The sequence below is a fragment of the Triturus cristatus genome, chromosome 3_1 (genome assembly GCF_964204655.1).
Source record: "Triturus cristatus chromosome 3_1, aTriCri1.1, whole genome shotgun sequence".
Classification (NCBI taxonomy): domain Eukaryota; kingdom Metazoa; phylum Chordata; class Amphibia; order Caudata; family Salamandridae; genus Triturus; species Triturus cristatus.
This window is the reverse complement of record NC_140583.1, coordinates 310,830,672-310,850,364: the sequence shown is the minus strand read 5'-3', so window position 1 is coordinate 310,850,364 and position 19,693 is coordinate 310,830,672. Positions and strand designations below refer to the sequence as shown.

The window sequence follows — 19,693 nt, the reverse complement described above, 5'->3', positions numbered from 1 at the left end:
ATGTAGCTGGTCAAATAATTACCAGAACTTACACGTCCATCACACCCCTTTTAACTGTGTCCAGTTTTCCATCATTCAAATTATTTTTGGATGAAATTGCGACACCATTTTAAATTGCACTTTAACTATTCACAATTTGCACTGACCTCCCCAAAATCCAGCTCCGCTGTAATTCAGGCGTCGCAGCACACCGGAGAGGCACTCTGCCTCCCTGGTGGGAACCCAATGATGAAGCATGTCACCAACTAGGTTGGTGAGTGAGTTCTTTTAAAAAGTGATTCACTTTTTTGTTCTTAGTCTAACTCAGGTTCCTATAGGATACACTCTTTTGTTTAACTATTTGTGTATTGTAACCCCCATCTCTGAATCTGTTTCATCCCATTCATACGTCACAATCTGTCATTACTACAGTTTCTCCTGGCTTAGTTCTCCATATGGTATTGATTCTAACTGGTGTCTAGGATGTGCACTTTTGGCGTGTAGTACTGCATTACACTCAGTGGGCTTACGATAAAGCCTACTTTGGATCTGACTGTCCTCGTAGTGTCACATCTAGAATAAGTACTATTACCTCTAGTGAAAGTGAATCAATCACCAGCGGCAGTAATAAAGAAATTAGTTTTTTACGCGTGGTAAAAATGATCAAAAGAGGCAACAGTGATCAACCAAAAAGACAGGGAAATGCATCAAAAAGATGCAAGATAGGATGAACCAGAGTGAGACTAGAGGCATGAGATTGAGGTCTTAGAACAAACGGAATTAGATAATGTTCAAAACAAAGGGGTAGAAGTGAGCAATCTTGGTGACAAAATAACTAATGATATGGTCAGTGTTCTTGAAGGGAATGTTTTTGCCCTAAAGACTCGGGTGATGTCTAACTCTATCATTGATCTGTTTAAACTTACAAGGAATCTCAAACTGAAAATTCTTTGAACATAACCCAAAATCTAATAAAGCAACTAAAATCTATCGTAATGAAGTTTTTCTGAATCCACAAGTATACAGGATATTGGATGCTGAAATACTACTGTCCATCACAGATGATCGCGATCATGTCTATAGAACTTTTATTTGATCATGACAGACACAGACTTGACTATTTCTAGTGGGCTAAAAAACCTATCCAGATGGGACTCCCTCACTAGCAAGTGGTAACAATATATATATTATTTTTTTCCATAAGCTAGTGGTGTGTGACTTGTACAAGATTCTCAATACCAACAAGAGACCTAAACAAAGAATGAAAGACAACTTCACTCTGTGCCTTGCGTTCACTAGGGGTTAACTCAGTTACAGGACATCGCCATAAGAGGCGGATAAAGGGAGCAATATTGTAATTATGAACACTTGATTACAATAAGGAGATCCTCTCACAATTGGAGGATCAGATATACTATAAAAACCTTGGGGATAATCCTATTCAACCCCTTACTCAGCTGATTAATACACATGTGAGGGAATGGCTCAACAAGAGCCTGATTGATCAAGATGAATTTTACCTAAAAGTGGACAAACCAAGGTATCCCTGTATTTACACACTGCCCAAAGTGCATAAAAAGCAACCATTCCCACCTGGTCAACCGATAATTTAGAGTATTGGGGGACCTATGGAGAAACACTCCCAATATGTGGATGCATTTCTTCAGCCCATGGTCAAAAATTTGCCATCTTATATTAGCAATACTAAACACATCCTTAGTGTCCTAGCAGATGTAATCTGGGAAGATGGGATGATTTTAGCAACATTAGACGTTACTGGTCTCTATACCAACATGAGAACTGACCTGGGAATACAAGCAGCACGGAGATGTCTCAATAGGGGAACCAGCTAATCAATGGGAACATGTAGATGCTTATCTCTATGATTGAGAATCTTGAAACCCAATGTATTTTTTTTTATCGAAAAACAATGGTACAGGCAAATACAGGGTGTTGTGATGGGCTCCAGGTTCTCTCCTTCGTATGCCAACCTGTTCATGGTTTGGTTTGAGAAGTGGATCTGGGGCCCAAAAGGAATCAAATGGAGTGAGTCCATTATCTACTGGGGCAGATACATTGACAATTGTATCATGATTTGGGCAGGCTCCATGGACAACCTAGTATTTAGTGAATTTTTAAATACCAGTGACATGGGTGGGTATACACTTCACTTGCAATCTCAGCCACACGCAAATTGAATTTCTAGATGTGACACTATTCATTGAGGATAGTCAGATCCAAAGTAGGCTTTATTGTAAGCCCACTGCGTGTAATGCAGTAGTACACGCCAAAAGTACATATCGAGACACCAGTTAGAATCAATCATATGGAGAGCTAATGGCCAGGAGAAACTAGTAATGGCAGATTTTGTGACACGTATGAATGGGACGAAACCGATTCAGAGATGGGGGTTACAATACACATCACAACAGCAGAAAAGAGCATAACCCATATCAACAGAGCAGATGCTCTTAGAGAACCAAAAAACAATGCCCTCTAGTGAGATTGGTAACAGATTACAATGAAACGACATGGGCACTGAGCATGAAGAAACATTGGGAGGTTCTCATGTCAGATAAATCCCTAAACCAATTTATCTGAGAGCCCCTTTATTACATATAGGCGGGGCAAAAACATCAGATCTATTCTCCGTCCCAGCTATCCTAAAAGATATATTTGTTTCCACAAATGTGGTAACTGTAAAATATGCCCATTGGCAATGGATAATACCAAACACTTTGTGAGGTAACCAGGGGAGATGCTTTGAAATTAGACAAATGATCAACTGTAATAGCACATTTTTTGTGTATATGCTGAAATGGAAATGCAGCCGGTCATATATTGGCAGCACAATAAGACCCCTAAAAGATAGAATTAATGAACACTTAAGGGCCATCAGATATCATGATCCCAGATATCCTACTGCCATACACCAATGAATGCGCTTCACAGGGGCCACATAAGACCTTATTATTTTGTGGCATCAAAGATAGATACTGACTCCAGAGGAGTTAATATGGAATTGCGCTTAAGACTTAGGGAGGCACTCTGGATCATGCAACTTCAAACAGTGAAAGGGGGTTTCAACATGGACCATGAGTTACATTACTACTTAGGAGAATGATATAGTGCCCTCATAAAACATAGGAATTGGAGATCCTAAGGGCTATGTATTTGATTGTAACCAGTGTTATAATCTTGAATACCACAATGCCATATGTGGGCACAGTCAATACAGTCATGATCCAAAGAATAAACCTTGTTACACTGAATCATTGCTACGTATACAGTTGAGAGAAACTCAATTTGTTTCATGTCACAATGTTGTATGTATGAAACATAATGAGCATGAATCCCTGGCAAATTATTAATACTTACAAGTATATTATGATATTTTCTCCTTCACATCTGCTAATATATGAAATATGTAACGCGATTGTCTATGAAAGTGCAGACCGATAATACTGATATCAGCTGACAGTCCGTGGCATTACTTTCCAATTCAAAAATACTCTATCAAGTTCTAAAAATCTTGCCACAGCTCCTCTCTCAAATTGCGACTACACTCATACCTTTTAGTTCTTTTCTTTTTTGATGTATCGCCTAAAGACCTTTACTCTTTTGCATTTCTATCAGGTTCCATATATAATAGACCAGGTGGAATACGCCTGCTTTTAGTATTGGGATACACTCCAGGCATTTATAATGATATTACGGGCAATCTCCATTGAATGAACAAATTTGGTGTTCGCCCGTGTTCATTTTATTGCGCGTCTTAAGATTATAGTGTTTTATTTTGGAGTGCCTTACAAAAATAGTAAGGGATTTGATAGAACTCATGAATACATGAAGACCGATGTATAAATATACACCTAATATGGCGACCATTAGTCATGATAGTGCTATCCCATGCACGATCATGATAGTGCCGCTTTCTATTTTTACTAAAGGGACGCGGTTACGCCGTAGCACGTGGGTCTTTTAAACACCCATTACCACCAGTCAGGATACTATACGGCCAGACTTGAGCGAAGAGAGAACAGGATAAGAAGGCGCGATTCAGGTATGATAGAGGCCGCTCCACTGACATTAGAATGTGGATTGACATATTGACGTAGGCATTGATTATGGTCTTAGTATTTTACTAATAGTTCTGTTCACGTGCTGCTAAACACAGAGCTTTGCTATATAACATACTGACACGACGCCAAAGCTTCGTGTGTCAGGTGAGCATTACGCTTTTTGGAGCACTGTAGGATGTCTTGCGCTTGATTATATAATTTTTCTTGGGCTATAAGGGGTAAACATTTGATTCTTAGTCATAATTAACTATTAAAACAATAATTCTTCTTAGGCACAGTCACTATGAGGCATTTTGCTTGCATGTATAGTCATACATGACATAAACAATCCCCACGTGGTCCTATTTTAGTGGCAATCAGTTGACGTTTTTATATGCATATTAATAGGATTTGATGGTACGCACTACTATATTGAAATATTAAATTGGTGAGATTTCAATTACAGATATCAAAATGTACGAGGGATATATTGCCCTCTATCTAAAATTCCTGGCTAAATCTGGCCTGAGATAGTAATCTGCAGGAAGGTGTATATCCTTCTTGGCATCTCCTATTTTTATGATTTAATCATGTTCATGCCTGGTTTGAACAATGTGTTCAATATGCCTATTATGACTTGCAGGTTATTGTAACTACAGTGCAGAGATACAGGTATGTCAGGGCTTAGGGCCCGTTGTAAGTTATTCTTGGACACTAGAGCATACTTTGTTAAATATTTAGACTTGCGGGTCTTTAATTCTGAATATGCAGGATTTTTGTATTGGGTGTGATGCCACATGGCTTGCCGCACGGGATTGCAGTCACCAGCATGACTTACACTAAGATGGTCTACGTATGCTGCATCATGTAACTGTGTGAATTCGCCTTACTATAAAAGTATGGTGTATAGATGTAATGGTTTAGTATTGTGGTGAAGTGGTCACCACTTCACAACATTATGTTTTTGTATTAAGCTACTATGGTTTGTGACCGTACTGTACACATGTCTTTCCAGCCCAGAGGAAATCGCGGGTAACGTACCCAGAGCAACGAAACACTTGTTGGCAGGAACTACTGGAATGAACAATAAAACAAGCGACATCAACTAATATTTGTTACAAAATTTGTGCACTGTAACGTGTGTTAGGAATTCGTCTATTTATATGTACTAGGGCTTGGTAGTGGTTCACAACACTCCTGGAACTTTCAGTAGTTCCACACCAAAAACTACATCTCTCCCCAGTGTTGCGAACGCAGAACCATGGAGAGATCAGGAACCCCGATCCAGGTCAACTGAATCTAGCAGTCTGGCTCCTGAAGTCCTAGAGTTAGGTTACCTTAACCTTCCACCGGACTGTATTAGTATCATTAAAGAAGCCAGACGCCCTACTAATAGAGCTTATGCAGCAAATTGGAAAAGATTTGTCATCTACTGCAATACCAATAAAATCAATCAGCTGGATGCTTCAATCCAAGACATCATTTGCTATTTGCTGCACTTACAAAGGTGTAATCTAGCATATTCATCCATAAGATTACATCTAGCTGCGCTTGCCGCTTATTTACAAACCCACAACACTTGTCACTATTTAGAGTGCCTGCAATTAAAGCCTTTAAAAGAATAATTCCTCCCAGGCTACCACCCTCTCCGGTGTAGAATCTAAACCTTGTCTTTACCAGACTTATGGGTCCCCAATTTGAACCTCTACACAAATGTGAACTGCAGTTCCTACTATGGAAAGTAGCTTTTCTTTTCGCAATGACCTCTCTCGAGGGTAAGTGAGATCCAGGCTTTAACCACACAAGATCCATTCTTACAAATACATTGTAACAAGGTGGTTCTTGTAGCAAATCCAAAATTCCTTCCCAAAGTAATCTCTGCTTTTCATCTTAACCAATCAGTTGAGTTACCAGTGTTTTTCCAAAACCCGGACTCTGTAGCAGAGAGCTCTTAACACACTTAACGTCAAAAGAGCCCTACTTTATCATATTGACAAGACTAAGCCCTTTAGAAAGCCAAAACAACTGTTTGTAGCCTTTTCACCACCTCATAAAAGAAACACCATCTCTAAAGCTGGGATTGCTAGGTGGGTAGTCCAATGCATTCAAATATGCTACTAGAAGGCTAAACGCACATTAACAATTCCCCCTAGGGTGCACTCCACACGCAAACTAGGGGCTTCCATGGCATTCTTGGGGATCATTCCCTAGGATGACATCGGTAAAGCAGTAACATGGTTTACTCCACACCTTCACCAAACCCTATTGTGTTGACGTGCAGGCCAAACAGGCTTCTGTAGGCCATGCTGTTCATAAAACACTTTAAAACCACCAACAGATACAGGTGACCACCGCTAGAGGAGACATTGCTATACAGTCCATGTACAGTGTACAATCTGCAGCTCCTATGCCTCGAACGGAAAATTCTACTTGCAGTATGCATCTGTTGGCATGTAGAGCTGCAGAGTTGTACACGCCCACCCGCCTCCCCAGGACCTGTATTTGTTACAGTATTATCTTAATTAGAATAGGTGTCCATGTAAATGTATCTATTTCTTACAAACTATCATTTCCCTTCATGGCGAAAAACAATAGGAGGAAGGAGTCTATGCTCACGATCGTCCAAGGGAGGAGTCTCCTATTTCGTGACTACAAAAGACTTCTTCCAAGACAAGGTGCAAGCATCCAAGCCGAACACCAGATGGCGATCTATGCACAGTGTACAACTCTGCAGCTCTACATGCCAAGAACAGATGCATACTGGTAAGTAGCATTTTCCTCTTACTAGACTCCTGGATCCCCCATTTGAGCCTTTACAAAAATGCGAATTACAATTCCTTACATCGAAAGTAGCTTTCCTTGTCACAATAGTCTCTCTGAGTAAGTGAAATCCAGACTTTAACCATACAAGAACCATTCTTACAAATACATCGTAACAAAGTGGTTCTTAGGACAAACACAATTCTTTCCCAAAGTAATCTCTGCTTTCCACCTTAATCAGAGTTGCCAGTATTTTTCCAAAATCCGGAGTCTATAGTGGAAAGGGCTCTTCACACACTACCTCAAAAAAGCTTTACTTTACTACATAGACAGGACTACACTTTAGACAGACAAAGCAACTGTTTGTAGCTTTCTCTCCACCTCATAAAGGCAATATAACTTCCAAAGCCAGAATTACCAGGTCAATAGTAAAACTTAGTCAAATATGCTATCAAAAAGCAGAATGTACATTAACAATTCCCCCCCAGAGCACGTTCAACACGCAAACTAGGGGCTTCCATGGCATTCTTGGGGAACATTCCCCTAGAAGACATTCGTAAGACTGCAACATGGTCTACAACACCTCACCACACTAGTGTAGATGTGTAGGCAAAGCGACAAGATTCTGTAGGCCAAGCTGTTAGGACACTTTTTTCAAACCACTGCAACCGGTACAGGTGACCACCGCAAGGGGAGACACTGCTGTACAGTCTATGCACAGTGTGAATTCTGCAGCTCATATGCCTCGAACGGAAAATGCTACTTAACAGTATGCATCTGTTGGCATGTAGAGCTGCAGAGATTCACACGCCCACCCACCTCCCCAGAACCTGCATCTGTTCCAGTGTTACCTTACATTCTCATGGACCTCTTTCTGTTTATTACAAACTCAAATTTCCCTTCATGGCGAAAAATCTGAGGATGGAGTTGCTACCCATGCTCACTATCGTCCAAGGGAGGAGTCTCCTATCTCGTGACTACAAAAGACTTCTTCCAAGACAAAGGTGCAAGCATTAGAGCCCAACACCAGATGGCGATCTATGCACAGTGAATCTCTGCAGCTCTACATGCCGAGAACAGATGCATACTGGTAAGTAGCACTTTACTTACTCATTTCAGTCCCTTCACTGAGAGTGGGTGAACTACAAGCACGAACTATAGAAAAACCCCTTTTTCGAACTTCGGAGATAAAGTGGTTCTTCGTACTAACCCCACATTCAACTTGAAGTATCTGCCTTTCACATCAGTCAGTTGAATTACTAGAATTCTTTCCTCAACTTGATTCTGTGGCAGAACGAGCTCTAGACACCTTGGATGTCTCAAGACACCTTTCATATTACATTGAAAGAACAATCACTTTGTAAACAACTTTGTGTTGCTTTTGCACCACCACACATGGGCAATCCCATAGCAGTCGGGTATTGCCAGATGGATTGTTTAAAAGCATTCAAACTTGCTATGCAAAAGCAAAGAATGTTAACATTACCCCCTAGAGCGCATTTCACTTGCAAACTTGCGGCTACTATGGCTTTCTTAAACATCCCCCCATAGTTAACATTTTGTAAAGCAGCAACATGGACTACATCGCACACATTCAACAAACACTAGTGTTTAGATGGGTTAGCGAGACAAGCTAATGTGGGTCAGGCAGTACTTGGAACACTCTTTCAGACCACTCCAACAGATACAGGTTAGCTGCCTCTTTAGGAGAATACTGCTGTATGATACATGCAAAGCATGTGAACTACAGCTCACATGCCTCAAACGGGTAATGTTACTGAGCCAGTAAGCCTCCGTTTTTGTCAGGTTGAGCTTTAGATTCACATGCGCCCAACCACATCCCCGGGTACCTGGACCTGTTGCAGTTCGTTCATGCATGCATATGGACATCTCTATTCTTTACAAACTCCATTCTCTCTCTGCGGGAAAACAATCTAACAATGGAGTCCATGCACATGCGCACTATCGCCAAAAGTAGCAGTCTCCAACCTTGTGACTAGAATTTTTTTTTTTTTAGTAAACTCTTGCAAACATCCGGACCCAACACTAGATGCCAGGAGTATGCATATGAATGTAAAGCTCTACATGCCAAGAACAGCTGCTTACTGGGTAAGTAACCTTCTCCTTTTAGGGCTGAACTGGCACAGGTGACCTGGTTGGCAGGGACCCTGTGCTCTACGATCGAAACATCAAAACCAGGCAAAATGTTGGCGCTTACCATAAAGAAAGAGGCACTTTCTCAACTTGTGTATGGGTGCACCCCAGAATCTTCCCACATTGTGTCCCTCCCCTTATACATGCAGCATGTAACATCTTCCACTAGAATATAAAGGATTCACCCTGTAAAATGAGAATAACATTAAACTCCCATTCCCAGGAGGCTGTCAGCCATTGGCACTATAATGAAATACTAACACGAAGTCTTTACTAGTGGTACTTTATAAGTGTGGGGGGTAGGCACTTTACGACAGCGGCAGGTCTGTATCAAACCGGTGTCAACCCGGTCTTCTGTTAAGTGTTATACTCCTATCTTACAGCTACTACAGATATGGCAACCCCTCATGCACAACCCCACCAAACCTGAGGTGCAGTTCATATCTGAAAGGCTGTTGAAGATGCTTTCCCCTAGAATTGCCCTTAGGAGTCAGACTGATCTGGAGAATTTTTCTTCAGCAGTACCCCTGCGTGCCAGCAGGTGTCTATTTCTCCTTCGTCGTTGGCATCTTGGTCGTCTAATTACTTTGCGGTCTCTACTTGGCTGCTGCCATGCGCTGACGTCCACTTTTTCCGCACCAGCCAGTGCAGATCCCTCATTCACTTTTTGACACTTTTTCGACTTTTGTTTACCTTTGAGTCGTTAGACTCCTGGTGCACGTAGGGATGTCCCATGGTCAGACTGGCTTCAAACCCTGTGACTCCTGTCACAAATTTGTCGGTCATGGACCCACACATCGTGTGCCTCTGGTGCCTGGAGCGTGACCACGTCCCGAAGTCGTACTCCGACTGTCAGGCCATGAAACCGAAGTCTTTGCACGAGTGGTCCCGAAAGCTTCTGGAGGTCCGACAGTCAGCTCTGTGCTGCTTGAGGTCCCAGTCGAGGGAGGTCACAGGAGCAGTCTGTCATCACCATCACTACTCATCGAAGTCTTCGGTTAAGTTGAAGCACAAGAAGGTGAATCACCTTTTGCTCTTTACCTTCTACTTGTCCGTCAGCCGGCAGAAGGTAGTCTTCCTTTGGCTCATACGCTGAGTCTGCTGGGACCACTCCGATCTTCCCGGGGAGCTGGAACCCAGCTTCGTGCATCTTACGAAGCTCTCCACTACATCTTTTGGCAGCCTGACTCCACCTGCATGGCTTCGGACCCCACTTACTCTGCTGGAGGCTCTAGGCCTTCAAAGCCAGCTGCTCCTGCCTTGGTGCCGCAGGACCCCTAAGGATCCAGGCCTGGATCCGGATCTATGCCAGTCTACCTCACGATGCTGCCTCTGGCACAGATACCTCTGACTACACCTTGTCACCTCCAACACCGGTTGTGTCCCCAACTGATGTCGAGCCCTGCCTCCCCCTTGGGTTGGACACTGAGCCGGACCGGCATTGACCAGTTCTTTTGTACCACTGTTCTACCATGGTGTTCCCTATTGCCCTGAGTGGCAGCCAGAGCAGAGTGGGGACTGGCAGGGGTCTATTGACCCTTAAGCAGACCAGCTTGAGGAGCTAGACTTGAGAGGATTTTGAGGCCAGTGGTCTGGATACCTCACCAGACCTTGGCATGCTTCACCCCCCCCCCCCCTCCTACCATGGCATCAGAGGGAGCCTTCTACACTGGTGTTGCTTAGGGTGGGCCTTGAGCTTCCTACCGTTGCAGTCGGGACTTATCTCCTGACTGAGCTTCTTCCACTGGCAGCAGCCTTGTCCGAGCCTCTGCTGCGAATTCAATGAGGACCTCACAGACTTCCTTGGCATTTGGTCCAGGCCCAGCACAGGGGCTCCTGTGGATAGAATGATTGCCCAACACCACTGCCTGGCCCCTAGCGACCTAATTTTTCTCTACCATCGCACTACTCCCGAGAGCTTGATGGTCGAAGCCTCCACATCCAAATGCATGTTCCCTTCTGCTCCCTCTGATGGGCAATCCAAGATGCTGGACCATCTTGGGAAGATGTTTTTCCGCCATCTTAGGCCTGAGGTTGGTGAACACCTCTTGTCTCTTGGGCTGTTATACACACTTGTGTGGGATACGGTTGCGCAGGTGCTGCCACCGTGCCTGGAGGAAGCCTGGGACACTCCTGTGTGGTCGTGGAGGGGAGAGACTCTGGTTCGCCATCCAATATGTGCTGGACACCAACTCGCTGGGTAGAACTATTTTGAAGTCAGTAGCTCAAAGTTGCTACGCCTGGCTGAGATCCACTGGCTTTTCTGGGGATGTCCAATGTACTCATTTGGACATGCCCTTTGGCAGTTGCCTGTTTGACAAGGCGGACAGTGTGCTTGAGCCCTCTAAGGATTCTAGAGCTACAGCTAGATCCTTGGGCCTCGCTGCCATCTTTCTGTGCAGTATGCCTTTCGTGGCTACAGGTGTGCCCCACCACGTTCCACTCTGGGCCACAGGTTGGCGCAAGCTACCCAGCCTCTGTGCAGCTGGGGACGTGGGACCCAACGCCCCCCCCCCCAGCAGCCTCAACCTTCCTAGTCTGACTTTTGGCCACCAGTGGGTGGAAGGATTCCCCATCACCTCCCAACTGGCACATCCTCACGTTGGACCAGAGGGACCTACTCCCTCCCCTTCGAGACTACCCCTTCCTCCATGCCACCTACACTACATGTCGGAGGATCACTTTGCACTTCATCTGGAAGTTTCAGCTCTCTTGGCCAAGGGAGCTATCGAGCGAGTCACTTTCTCAGTCTGTTGTGGTTGTTACTCCCACTACAACCTGGTGCCCAAGGACGACCAAGGCCTGCGTCATTTCTTGGATTTCTGTAACGTCAACCTCTTCCTCCGGAAGGAGACGTTCAAAATGTTATTGGCTCGGGTCCTGTCTGTCCTCGACCATGGAGACTGGATGGTAGCGTTGGACTTGCAGGACACTTGACGTCCACATTCCCGTCCTGCAAACCCACAGGTGTTACCTGCAGTACACTGTAGGCCACAAGCATTTTCCGTTCATCATGCTCCTTTTCGGCCTTACCAGCGCTGCTCATGTATTCACAAAAGTGGTGGTGAGGTTGCAACTCATCTGCGCAGATCAGGGGTTCCAGTATTCCCCGTATCTCTACAACTGGCTGTTGGTGGGTTTGCCCCTGTCTGTCTCCCACCTCTGTACTACGGCGGAACTCCTGCATTTGCAGGGGGGTTCACTATCGAGTCCAAGTCACACCTGATTCCCTCACAGAAGCTCTTCATCGGAGCAGTTCTGGACACCGCGCGGTTTCGTGCTTTTCCTCCCAAGCAGCAAGTCCAGGATATTCGGGCTATGATACTGATTCAGCCTCTATCCCAGGTTTTGGTGAGATTGACCTTGAGGCTGCTGGGCTTCATGGCCTCTGGCATCCTGCTGGTGGATCATGCCAGATTACGTATGCGGGCTCTGCAGTGGGACCTGTAGTTCCAGTGGGCGTAGCATATGGGGAATCTTTCCGATGTTCACATCTTGAAGGGCACCGCACACAATTGCAGTGGTGGCTAACGAACCAGGATTGGTTCAACAGCAGATCCCTCTCCAACCAGATTTCAGTGGTGACAGATGCATCACTACTGGGGTGGCCACATTGGAGAGATGGAGATCAGAAGCCTCTGGTGGAGTCTGGGTTCCACATCAACCTGTTGGAGCTCTAGGCAGTTTGTCTTTCACCGAAAGCATTCCATTTTGTCAAAGGAAGAGTGGTGCAGGCGTTCACAGACAACGCCATAGCCATGTGGTACTGCAACAAACCAGGCTAGGTGGGGGTCGTGAATCCTGTCGAGGCTCTTCGCTTCTGGACGTGGCTGGAACATCAGGGTATGTCCCTGGTTATTCAACACCTTGCCGGTTCCATGAACACCAGGGAGGACGAACTCAGCCGCCAGTGCATGATGGACCACGAATGGTATCTTCACTCGGAGGTGGTGCAAGGTTTCTTTCAGAAGTGGCGAGCCTTGGTTAGATCTTTTCGCCACCGACGAGAACGCACAATGTCAGCAGTTCTGCACGTTGGAATTTCCAAGGCTGCACTCGCTTGTCGACTTCATCACAAAGTGGAATTGCGGTCTTCTATACTCCTTTCATCCCATACCACTTCAGCACTTTGGGAAGAAGATCAAGCGCAAACGGGCCCAAGTCATTCTTGTGGCTCCGGACTGGGTAAGAAGTCTGGTATCCTGAGCTCTTGAACATGGCCATTTATCCTCCAATCAGACTGCTTTTCGGGAAGATATTCTGTCGCAGCAGCAGGGGAGGGTCCTCCACCCGAACCTGTCCAGCCTCCACCTCCTTGCATGGAGCGGCGACAGTTTACAGACTTAAGGAGGAAGGTCAAAAGCTGTCAAATCATCTTGGAAGGCAAGCATCCCTCCACTACAACAGTGTGTACCTGTAGATGGAACACATTTCTGGCATGGTGCTCAGCAAAGGCTGTGGAACCCCTTTCTGACCCCCTTTCAGAGGTTCGTCTCCATTCTTTGGCCCAGCAGGGCTCTGCTCTGGGCACCCTCAAAGGCTATATTTCGGCCTTTTCTTTGCTTTCCTGATCTGCCTTCTCTTTTCAAGTCCCCTATTGTAAATAGATTTCTTAAGGGCATTACACTCCTCCTTTCCTCCTATTCTATTCGTAATGCCAAAGTGGGACTTGAATTTGGTCTTCACTTGCCTTACGTGTGCTTCTGTCAAGCCACTAAATTGTCCTCTCTGACTCTTGACCTTTAAACACTGCTTTTCTGGTGGCCATCGCCTCTGCTTGCAAGGTGAGAGCTTCAAGCTCTCTTCTAAACCTCCTTTCCTTGCTGTTCATCCGAACAAAGTTGTCCTTCGAGCTAGAACTTTACTTCCCAAAGTGGTTACCTTTTTCCACATAGGACAGACCATTACTTTGCCCACCTTCTTCCCGACCAGCATCCTTCTAAGGAGGCGGAGAGGCTCCACCGTCTGGATCCAAAACATGCACTATCATTTTATCTGGATCGCATAAAACAATTCCTGGTGGATGATCAACTCTTAGGCTATGTAGGCGCCAAGAAAGGTCGGGCAGTGCATAAACTAGCCAGCTCTCGATGGGTCGTTCTTTGCATTAAAATCTTTTATTCCTTGTCAAAAGAGCCTCCAGTAGGGCTGCATGCCCATTCCACCAGGGCGACTGCAGCCATTACTGCTTTGGGACGTGGAGTCCCCCCTCAGTGACATCTGCTAGGCAGCCACATGGGCATCTGTGCACACATTCACGAAGCATTGCCTGGATAGTCCTTTGCGGAGAGATGGCTTCTTTGGCCGTTCAGTTCTCCAGGACTTTCTGGTGTGAACTTAGAATAGATACCCCAGCAATACCAACCCCAAAGGTAGGTCTGCTAACTAAGGTAAGGAGTGTATAACTAATAAGCTCTTTCAGATGAACAAGTTAGTTAACTTTGGTAACGTGTATGGAAGATCTATATTGGTTATAGATGCCTTACCACTTCACCCATTCCCTCCCCACCCCCTGTTCTGCGAATTGACTTCTAAGGGACTCTAGTTTTGTGCACCAGTTGTCTGTCATGTATGGCTCTGCTTCTGGCGTGGAATGCCATATAAAGAACGTATGTCAGCGTGCAGGGGTGGCGTCTAAGTAGATACTAGGACGTCATTCCGGCAATCATGATGCCAATGACTAATGCAGAGCCTACTGACGCCACCTACTGACGTGCAGGGGTACTGCTGAAAAATTCTCCGGATCCAGTCTGATGCCTGGGGACAATTCTAATTTAAGTAATCTAGAACTAATAGGTCTTTTACTTATCGTAACTGATGGTAAGTAACTCGTTCAAGTCCTCCGGTGTCTGAGGTGGGAGTCTGGCTACTGCCCAGAAAACTGCAAAGCAGTTGCCTCCGGTGAACTAATTTGCTTGTCAGTTTCCAGACTCTGGAGTGAAGGCTGCTACCCACCTGTCTTCCACCACACAAGCCTTAACTGCTTGCTCTTTAGTGGGGCCCTGTGGTCAGTGGCTGGATTGCATTATCTGATTTCCATAAAGGGGGTTGGGAGAGGGTCTATTCTACCACAGAGGATGGACGACCTCTGTTCTAGTGAGAACCAGGTGTCTGGTGTTAACACAGTGGTTCCTTCATGTGCTATCGGAACCATAGCAAGGAACTGCAAGGCATATTTGATGCCATGTACAAGGAGGCACTACTTCATTTCCATGTCAGGGGGAGGGGCCTTGGCTCACGCCTCCAGTAGAATATGGTCATTGACCCTATAATTAAAGGTGGGCAACTACTTGTCAGAGGGGCACTCGAATGAGGTCCTGCTGTGGGCCTACTCACCAGGAGAAAGTGGGTTGTTTACTCTGAAGAATTGTTTGCAAACCAGTCAATATACAGCTCCATATTTGGGCCTTCTGCCTGTTTCAGGAGGCCCATGATTCTTGCATTGTCTTGATCTCCTGTCCCGCTCCTGCCCCCACCCCCACCCTCATACTCTATTTCCTCCTGCATAGCCCGGAGGTGCTAATCAGTCTGCCGCCATAGTGCAGCTAGTGTGACTTTAGTGTTTGACTTGGTATTTCAGTTTTTTGTGGTCCTCCTGCAGGAGGCCCATATCAATGCATAGTCCAGCTTGGGTTCAAGTATAGAATTCATGTCTAGTATGGTGGGTAAAAATTCATACCGGCAGCTATGTATTAAGTCTAATATGCAGGGGACTGACCAACAGATTAACAAGGGTCATTGTTTTTCGACCTTCTACACTGTGTAGACTAAACCCACAGAGTACAGCAAGAAACGTGAAAGGTAGACTGTTCTCATGTGAGCTAGAACAAGCAAAAGATTTGCGAAAAGTAATGTAGAAACGTGTGCAAAAGTGGCAACATGGCAGCAAAGTGTATAATAACATATGCTAACTTGGTAATGTCCAGTGAATCCTGTATCCTCACTACAACCCTTACCTATTAACATGCAAACTAGGGTGTGAGCTGGCCTGGGACCACCTCTCTGTGCATCCGGATTTCCAAGTATGCCTCCACTGGATTTAAAAAAATATATATTTGTTTTTATATAGTGCAAACTAGACCAGAGACATCTAGTATCAGAGCGCTTTACATGAGCACCAGTTTTGTTACAGAACAACCCATTTATTTGAATAGTCTTTTATAAAGCGCAAACATGATCTGAAAAGGCTATCGGAGCGCTGCACATGAGGAAAAAGGTATGGTTAGTCAATAAGCAAGTTAACATCCTAAACATTTGTAGTGAACCAACCCAATACAATAAGAACTAAAACAGACCTGAGGAAAATGTAGGAAACGGAAGTCTCATCTTGAAAAGGTATCAAAGGAGAGCTATTTTTTCTCTAGGGTATAAAGATTAGTTATATTGACGTTTGGACGATTGTTGCAGCTGGTTATTCAAGAGACTTTCTTTGACTTGCATTATGAATGAGGAGGTTGAAGTAATCGAATGGATATCAGGTGGAAGAGTTCCAAATTCTTGGGGCCAGACCTGAGAAGGTTCACTGTATTCTCTTTAAATTGTGCAGTTTCAACAAGAGTGCTGGAGCTTCTTGGGCACTGATTTATTTGCTAAGTAAGAGGCTGCATTAGTGTGGAGTGCTTTGTGCGTCAGGCAAGCAATCTTGAACCTAATCCAATCATCGAGCTATAGCCAGTTGAGCTGAATTGCATTAGGTGTGATGGGATCATGTTTGAGAGCCCATGACAAGTCTGGAAGCAGAGTTCAGAGTGGCCCTTACAGGGGGGTCAGACTAGCTTTGGGCAACCCAGCCAAGGTCACAATGCTGTATTCCATTCAGATCACTCACTATGGACTGCATAACAGGTCCACAAGAGGTAGGAACTGCTTGATTTTCCTAAGAGATGGTAGTTTGCTCCCCTAGTTGGAACAGTGATATCTTGATATATATTGAGGTTTGTCTATTGTGATCCCTAATCTAGTGGAATCACCACATGAGGATTGCAGTTGAGGGCTGTAAGATGTTTGAGCCAGCCTTGAATCAGTATGGAGTAGGTGGGTGGGGAGATCCAGACTGATTCTCCTGAGAGTATTAAGCAATAGGTGATTGAGTTAGCCAGTCTGTTTTCAGAAGAACACAGTTCAGCATTTTGTCTTCCAGAGATGCTCTTTTCATATAAAGTTGCATATTCGCGTACCTGTGGTAGTGTATCTTTGAACGTTTCAGGATTTCTGTGAGGCTTTCCATGAACAGCTCTAAGTGTTGGAGAGTGTGGAACCTTGAGGCACTCCAATTGAAACGGTCACTCTTAGCGAGGGAACAATTCACTTATTCTTTGCATTCTGTAGGAATGAGAAACAAATTGAAGACTGGGCCCTATAACCCCATCCTTTTTTCCGGAATATCAATCAGGTTTTCGTGTTTGACCGTGTCAAACGCTGAGGTTAGCTCAAGAAGGATCAGTAGACGTGGCACATTTTGGTCAAGTAGACTCAAGGCGTCAATGTGTTGGGGCCATTTCAGTACCATGTCCCACTCTGAACCAGAATGGGATTGGTCAAGCAGCTGAAACTCTTCAATATGAATACAGAGTTGTAGTTGTACACTTCTCAAATTCATTTGTTAAGCACAGGGAGATTAATTTGCCCAGAATGACACTGGATCCTTAGTGCCCTCATGAAGGCCTATTAGGCACATGTTGCTCCTTCTGCATCCACTGCATGGTGCTCCAGTTTATTCACACTCAGATTAAGCAGTTATGCTTTCAGTCAGTACATGTTGCGTTGGCTGCAGTTCGGTGATAGCAGACTGTTTCCTTGATGGCTAGTTTATGGTGATTGGCAAGCAACAGGCCAAGTTTGAGAGACACCATGCCACCCGCTGGGTAGTGGTTTGTCTTTGACTAGCAGACTATAAACGAATGGATCCCTCGACCCCTCACAGTCCGGCTTCCGAGCCAATCACAGCACCGAGACCGCCCTCATCGCCGCCACCGATGACATTCGAGCCCTGATGGACAACGGAGAAACAGCGGCCCTCATCCTCCTAGACCTCTCCGCAGCATTCGACACTGTCTGCCACCGCACCCTAGTACAGCGCCTCAGCAACGTCGGAATCCAGGACAAGGCGCTGGAATGGATCATCTCCTTCCTCGACGGAAGAACACAGAGTCCGTCTACCACCGTACAAGTCAGAGGCCACCGATGTCATCTGCGGCGTCCCTCAAGGATCCTCGCTGAGCCCCACCCTCTTCAACGTCTACATGAGCCCCCTCGCGGCCATCGCACGGCAACACCACCTCAACATAATCTCCTACGCCGACGACACCCAGCTGATCCTCTCCCTGACCAACGACCCCGCCGCCGCCAGAGCCAACCTACACGAAGGGATGAAGGACGTAGCCGAGTGGATGACGACCAGCCGCCTGAAGCTGAACTCGGACAAGACGGAGGTCCTCATCCTGGGCTCCTCACCCTCCGCCTGGGACGACTCCTGGTGGCCTCCCGCCCTGGGCACCGCACTCAAACCGACAGACCATGCACGCAACCTGGGCTTCATCCTGGACTCCTCCCTCTCCATGACCAGGCAAGTCAACGCCGTCTCCTCGGCGTACTTCAACATCCTACGCATGCTACGGAAGATCTTCTGGTGGATCCCCACCGAGACCAGGAGGACCGTCACCCAGGCCCTCGTCACCAGCCGACTGGACTACGGCAACGCCCTCTACGCCGGTACCACCGCCAAGCTCCAGAAGAGACTCCAGCGGATCCAGAACGCCTCAGCCAGACTCATCCTCTACATCCCACGAACCAGCCACATCTCCGGACATCTGAGAGACCTTCACTGGCTCCCCGTCAACAAAAGAATCACCTTCCGCCTCCTCACCCACGCACACAAAGCGCTACACGACCAAGGCCCGAGCTACCTCAACAGCCGAGTCAACTTCTACGCTCCCAAACGCCACCTCCGATCAGCCAACCTCGCCCTCGCCGCCGTCCCCCGCATCCGAAGAGCGACCACAGGAGGAAGGTCCTTCTCCTACCTGGCCGCCAAGACCTGGAACTCCCTCCCGACCGACCTGCGCCTGACCCAAGACCACCTCTCCTTCAGGAAGAAGCTGAAGACATGGCTGTTCGAGCAGTAGCGGCACCCCCCCACCCCCAGCGCCTTGAGACCCTACGGGTATGTAGTGCGCTCTATAAATGTCACTGATTGATTGATATTCAAAGCCATAAGATTCAGTGACTGGGTGCAAAGCCATCTGTGGCCAGGGAACCCCTTCTGTGAATCCTGCGTGCTGTTGCGGATACACTGCCAACCCCCCCTCCCTCCCCTGTGGTTGCTCCGCCAAATCTGTGGTGTGAAGCGCCCTTTTTACCTCTAGCCTAGAGCCTGGGTTTCACACCTGCTTAGGTCCCCTGCAGCTCCACTTTGCCTTTTGTTTGAAGAATCAGCCCACCCCAAAAAAAATTCTTAGTCCCCCCCCCCCCCCCCCCCCCCGAAACGTGACTATTTGCGCCTCTGACTTGTGGTTAAGTAGCGAATAGAAGCCCTACCCACTCTTGGCCCATATTTGCCATGGACTAGTCATTCCTAAATACTGGTTTCTGATTTGTAAATAGGCTTGTTGGTCCCACCGCCTTCATTTTTCACCTCCCATGGCGACAGTGCTCTGTTTGAATAACTCATACCATTTTCTTTTTTCAGTTTCTTACTGCAGACTTTGGTGCCTTCTTTACCCCCTCCCTCCTGCTGTTGT

At 46.1% G+C, this 19,693-nt stretch overlaps 1 protein-coding gene across 5 annotated transcripts in view; it reads left to right on the top strand.

Annotated features, from left to right (window-relative positions):
- CPEB1 (cytoplasmic polyadenylation element binding protein 1) overlaps positions 1-19,693 on the top strand; it is a 493,259-nt gene that overhangs the window by 109,033 nt on the left and 364,533 nt on the right. The window lies entirely within an intron of this gene.